The sequence below is a fragment of the Xenopus tropicalis genome, chromosome 8 (genome assembly GCF_000004195.4).
Source record: "Xenopus tropicalis strain Nigerian chromosome 8, UCB_Xtro_10.0, whole genome shotgun sequence".
Taxonomy (NCBI): Eukaryota; Metazoa; Chordata; class Amphibia; order Anura; family Pipidae; genus Xenopus; species Xenopus tropicalis.
Window position 1 is genome coordinate 133760814 of NC_030684.2, and position 6923 is coordinate 133767736.

Sequence of the window (6923 nt, forward strand, 5' to 3'; positions counted from 1 at the left end):
CCCTTAAAAGTACAGAATAACACAGACTCAGGCTAAAAATCACATGGGAATGTTCCAATTATTTTTTTATTACTGTGTAGCTGGTCGCTAGGGTACCAATTGACTGTAGCAACCAGGCAGTGGTGTGAGTGACAGACTGAGATAGATGAATAGAAGCAGGTTGGGAGATAAAAGATTAAAAATAGTAAGTAAAGTGAAGCTGCTTTCTCGTAGACAGGCAGGGTTGACCCTAGCAACCAGACAGATTTGAAATGAACTTCCACTTTAATGTAAAGGTTAAGTTGCCCTTAAATGAGAAGACCATGTGGTCTGATATAAACAATGCATACACCCTAGTATATCTACTGCACATCTATAAATTCACTAGAAGCAGAATGAAAGAAGCACAGGAAGCAGGCAGGAGCAGGGGGTGTTTCCTGTTGCCCTTCCTCCCCCCCCCCCCCCCCCCCCCCACAAAAAAACAACAGCTGTGACTGAACCAGGAGAGAACCCTGTTAGCATCAGAATTTGCCTGCTGGTAATGTAGCTAAAGTAAACTGTTTCCAGAGGGTCTAGTAACCCATAGCAACCAATGAGATATTTGATTTTAAATAGCTGTTTAGTATATGCTACTCATTAATTGGGCCTTAAAAGAGAGAAAGAAACATACACAATTTACACAAATATATATATATATATATATATATATGTAGTCTTTTTTTCTTATAGATTAAAAAAATCTTTTTTTTTTTTTTTACATTAAAGGGGAAGTTCACCATGACAGTTAGGAGGAGATTTGGGGTGAGTGCTTATTTGTGCCCTGGGTACCCCTGGAACTATAGCAGGGTGACTGTTACCCAATGTTTCTATATATCTGTAACCTTTTTATGGGCTAAGGGGGCCCAGCCTGAAGGCCAGTTAGGGGGGGATTTGGGGTGAGTGCTTATTTGTGCCCTGGGTACCCCTGGAACTATAGCAGGGTGACTGTTACCCCAATGTTTCTATATATCTGTAACCTTGTTATGGGCTAAGGGGGCCCAGCCTGAAGGCCAGTTAGGGGGGGATTTGGGGTGAGTGCTTATTTGTGCCCTGGGTACCCCTGGAACTATAGCAGGGTGACTGTTACCCCAATGTTTCTATATATCTGTAACCTTGTTATGGGCTAAGGGGGCCCAGCCTGAAGGCCAGTTAGGGGGGGATTTGGGGTGAGTGCTTATTTGTGCCCTGGGTACCCCTGGAACTATAGCAGGGTGACTGTTACCCCAATGTTTCTATATATCTGTAACCTTGTTATGGGCTAAGGGGGCCCAGCCTGAAGGCCAGTTAGGGGGGATTTGAGGTGAGTGCTTATTTGTGCCCTGGGTACCCCTGGTACTATAGCAGGGTGACTGTTACCCCAATGTTTCTATATATCTGTAACCTTGTTATGGGCTAAGGGGGCCCAGCCTGAAGGCCAGTTAGGGGGGGATTTGGGGTGAGTGCTTATTTGTGCCCTGGGTACCCCTGGAACTATAGCAGGGTGACTGTTACCCCAATGTTTCTATATATCTGTAACCTTGTTATGGGCTAAGGGGGCCCAGCCTGAAGGCCAGTTAGGGGGGGATTTGGGGTGAGTGGGTATTTGTGCCCTCGGTACCCCTGGAACTATAGCAGGGTGACTGTTACCCCAATGTTTCTATATATCTGTAACCTTGTTATGGGCTAAGGGGGCCCAGCCTGAAGGCCAGTTAGGGGGGGATTGGGGTGAGTGCTTATTTATGCCCTGGGTACCCCTGGAACTATAGCAGGGTGACTGTTACCCCAATGTTTCTATATATCTGTAACCTTGTTATGGGCTAAGGGGGCCCAGCCTGAAGGCCAGTTAGGGGGGGATTTGGGGTGAGTGCTTATTTGTGCCCTGGGTACCCCTGGAACTATAGCAGGGTGACTGTTACCCCAATGTTTCTATATATCTGTAACCTTGTTATGGGCTAAGGGGGCCCAGCCTGAAGGCCAGTTAGGGGGGGATTTGGGGTGAGTGGGTATTTGTGCCCTCGGTACCCCTGGAACTATAGCAGGGTGACTGTTACCCCAATGTTTCTATATATCTGTAACCTTGTTATGGGCTAAGGGGGCCCAGCCTGAAGGCCAGTTAGGGGGGGGATTTGGGGTGAGTGCTTATTTGTGCCCTGGGTACCCCTGGAACTATAGCAGGGTGACTGTTACCCCAATGTTTCTATATATCTGTAACCTTGTTATGGGCTAAGGGGGCCCAGCCTGAAGGCCAGTTAGGGGGGATTTGGGGTGAGTGCTTTTTTGTGCCCTGGGTACCCCTGGAATTATAGCAGGGTGACTGTTACCCCAATGTTTCTATATATCTGTAACCTTGTTATGGGCTAAGGGGGCCCAGCCTGAAGGCAAGTTAGGGGGGGGATTTGGGGTGAGTGCTTATTTGTGCCCTGGGTACCCCTGGAACTATAGCAGGGTGACTGTTACCCCAATGTTTCTATATATCTGTAACCTTGTTATGGGCAAAGGGGGCCCAGCCTGAAGGCCAGTTAGGGGGGGATTTGGGGTGAGTGCTTATTTGTGCCCTGGGTACCCCTGGTACTATAGCAGGGTGACTGTTACCCCAATGTTTCTATATATCTGTAACCTTGTTATGGGCTAAGGGGGCCCAGCCTGAAGGCCAGTTAGGGGGGGATTTGTGGTGAGTGCTTATTTGTGCCCTAGGTACCCCTGGAACTATAGCAGGGTGACTGTTACCCCAATGTTTCTATATATCTGTAACCTTGTTATGGGCTAAGGGGGCCCAGCCTGAAGGCCAGTTAGGGGGGATTTGGGGTGAGTGCTTATTTGTGCCCTGGGTACCCCTGGAACTAAAGCAGGGTGCTTTGTGCCCCAATATTTCTATATATCTGTAACCTTGTTATGGGCTAAGGGGGCCCAGCCTGAAGGCCAGTTAGGGGGGATTTGGGGTGAGTGCTTATTTGTGCCCTGGGTACCCCTGGAACTATAGCAGGGTGACTGTTACCCCAGTGTTTCTATATATCTGTAACCTTGTTATGGGCTAAGGGGGCCCAGCCTGAAGGCCAGTTAGGGGGGGATTTGGGGTGAGTGCTTATTTGTGCCCTGGGTACCCCTGGAACTATAGCAGGGTGCTTTGTGCCCCAATGTTTCTATATATCTGTAACCTTGTTATGGGCTAAAGGGGCCCAGCCTGAAGGCCAGTTAGGGGGGGATTTGGGGTGAGTGCTTATTTGTGCCCTGGGTACCCCTGGAACTATAGCAGGGTGACTGTTACCCCAATGTTTCTATATATCTGTAACCTTGTTATGGGCTAAGGGGGCCCAACCTGAAGGCCAGTTAGGGGGGGATTTGGGGTGTGTGCTTATTTGTGCCCTGGGTACCCCTGGAACTATAGCAGGGTGACTGTTACCCCAATGTTTCTATATATCTGTAACCTTGTTATGGGCTAAGGGGGCCCAGCCTGAAGGCCAGTTAGGGGGGATTTGGGGTGAGTGCTTATTTGTGCCCTGGGTACCCCTGGTACTATAGCGGGGTGACTGTTACCCCAATGTTTCTATATATCTGTAACCTTGTTATGGGCTAAGGGGGCCCAGCCTGAAGGCCAGTTAGGGGGGGATTTGGGGTGAGTGCTTATTTGTGCCCTGGGTACCCCTGGAACTATAGCAGGGTGACTGTTACCCCAATGTTTCTATATATCTGTAACCTTGTTATGGGCTAAGGGGGCCCAGCCTGAAGGCCAGTTAGGGGGGATTTGGGGTGAGTGCTTTTTTGTGCCCTGGGTACCCCTGGAATTATAGCAGGGTGACTGTTACCCCAATGTTTCTATATATCTGTAACCTTGTTATGGGCTAAGGGGGCCCAGCCTGAAGGCCAGTTAGGGGGGGGATTTGGGGTGAGTGCTTATTTGTGCCCTGGGTACCCCTGGAACTATAGCAGGGTGACTGTTACCCAATGTTTCTATATATCTGTAACCTTTTTATGGGCTAAGGGGGCCCAGCCTGAAGGCCAGTTAGGGGGGGATTTGGGGTGAGTGCTTATTTGTGCCCTGGGTACCCCTGGAACTATAGCAGGGTGACTGTTACCCCAATGTTTCTATATATCTGTAACCTTGTTATGGGCTAAGGGGGCCCAGCCTGAAGGCCAGTTAGGGGGGGATTTGGGGTGAGTGCTTATTTGTGCCCTGGGTACCCCTGGAACTATAGCAGGGTGACTGTTACCCCAATGTTTCTATATATCTGTAACCTTGTTATGGGCTAAGGGGGCCCAGCCTGAAGGCCAGTTAGGGGGGGATTTGGGGTGAGTGCTTATTTGTGCCCTGGGTACCCCTGGAACTATAGCAGGGTGACTGTTACCCCAATGTTTCTATATATCTGTAACCTTGTTATGGGCTAAGGGGGCCCAGCCTGAAGGCCAGTTAGGGGGGATTTGAGGTGAGTGCTTATTTGTGCCCTGGGTACCCCTGGTACTATAGCAGGGTGACTGTTACCCCAATGTTTCTATATATCTGTAACCTTGTTATGGGCTAAGGGGGCCCAGCCTGAAGGCCAGTTAGGGGGGGATTTGGGGTGAGTGCTTATTTGTGCCCTGGGTACCCCTGGAACTATAGCAGGGTGACTGTTACCCCAATGTTTCTATATATCTGTAACCTTGTTATGGGCTAAGGGGGCCCAGCCTGAAGGCCAGTTAGGGGGGGATTTGGGGTGAGTGCTTATTTATGCCCTGGGTACCCCTGGAACTATAGCAGGGTGACTGTTACCCCAATGTTTCTATATATCTGTAACCTTGTTATGGGCTAAGGGGGCCCAGCCTGAAGGCCAGTTAGGGGGGGATTTGGGGTGAGTGCTTATTTGTGCCCTGGGTACCCTGGAACTATAGCAGGGTGACTGTTACCCCAATGTTTCTATATATCTGTAACCTTGTTATGGGCTAAGGGGGCCCAGCCTGAAGGCCAGTTAGGGGGGGATTTGGGGTGAGTGGGTATTTGTGCCCTCGGTACCCCTGGAACTATAGCAGGGTGACTGTTACCCCAATGTTTCTATATATCTGTAACCTTGTTATGGGCTAAGGGGGCCCAGCCTGAAGGCCAGTTAGGGGGGGGATTTGGGGTGAGTGCTTATTTGTGCCCTGGGTACCCCTGGAACTATAGCAGGGTGACTGTTACCCCAATGTTTCTATATATCTGTAACCTTGTTATGGGCTAAGGGGGCCCAGCCTGAAGGCCAGTTAGGGGGGATTTGGGGTGAGTGCTTTTTTGTGCCCTGGGTACCCCTGGAATTATAGCAGGGTGACTGTTACCCCAATGTTTCTATATATCTGTAACCTTGTTATGGGCTAAGGGGGCCCAGCCTGAAGGCCAGTTAGGGGGGGGATTTGGGGTGAGTGCTTATTTGTGCCCTGGGTACCCCTGGAACTATAGCAGGGTGACTGTTACCCCAATGTTTCTATATATCTGTAACCTTGTTATGGGCTAAGGGGGCCCAGCCTGAAGGCCAGTTAGGGGGGGATTTGGGGTGAGTGCTTATTTGTGCCCTGGGTACCCCTGGTACTATAGCAGGGTGACTGTTACCCCAATGTTTCTATATATCTGTAACCTTGTTATGGGCTAAGGGGGCCCAGCCTGAAGGCCAGTTAGGGGGGGATTTGTGGTGAGTGCTTATTTGTGCCCTAGGTACCCCTGGAACTAAAGCAGGGTGCTTTGTGCCCCAATATTTCTATATATCTGTAACCTTGTTATGGGCTAAGGGGGCCCAGCCTGAAGGCCAGTTAGGGGGGATTTGGGGTGAGTGCTAATTTGTGCCCTGGGTACCCCTGGAACTATAGCAGGGTGACTGTTACCCCAGTGTTTCTATATATCTGTAACCTTGTTATGGGCTAAGGGGGCCCAGCCTGAAGGCCAGTTAGGGGGGGATTTGGGGTGAGTGCTTATTTGTGCCCTGGGTACCCCTGGAACTATAGCAGGGTGCTTTGTGCCCCAATGTTTCTATATATCTGTAACCTTGTTATGGGCTAAAGGGGCCCAGCCTGAAGGCCAGTTAGGGGGGGATTTGGGGTGAGTGCTTATTTGTGCCCTGGGTACCCCTGGAACTATAGCAGGGTGACTGTTACCCCAATGTTTCTATATATCTGTAACCTTGTTATGGGCTAAGGGGGCCCAACCTGAAGGCCAGTTAGGGGGGATTTGGGGTGTGTGCTTATTTGTGCCCTGGGTACCCCTGGAACTATAGCAGGGTGACTGTTACCCCAATGTTTCTATATATCTGTAACCTTGTTATGGGCTAAGGGGGCCCAGCCTGAAGGCCAGTTAGGGGGGATTTGGGGTGAGTGCTTATTTGTGCCCTGGGTACCCCTGGTACTATAGCGGGGTGACTGTTACCCCAATGTTTCTATATATCTGTAACCTTGTTATGGGCTAAGGGGGCCCAGCCTGAAGGCCAGTTAGGGGGGGATTTGGGGTGAGTGCTTATTTGTGCCCTGGGTACCCCTGGAACTATAGCAGGGTGACTGTTACCCCAATGTTTCTATATATCTGTAACCTTGTTATGGGCTAAGGGGGCCCAGCCTGAAGGCCAGTTAGGGGGGGATTTGGGGTGAGTGCTTATTTGTGCCCTGGGTACCCCTGGAACTATAGCAGGGTGACTGTTACCCCAATGTTTCTATATATCTGTAACCTTGTTATGGGCTAAGGGGGCCCAGCCTGAAGGCCAGTTAGGGGGGGATTTGGGGTGAGTGCTTATTTGTGCCCTGGGTACCCCTGGAACTATAGCAGGGTGACTGTTACCCCAATGTTTCTATATATCTGTAACCTTGTTATGGGCTAAGGGGGCCCAGCCTGAAGGCCAGTTAGGGGGGGATTTGGGGTGAGTGGGTATTTGTGCCCTCGGTACCCCTGGAACTATAGCAGGGTGACTGTTACCCCAATGTTTCTATATATCTGT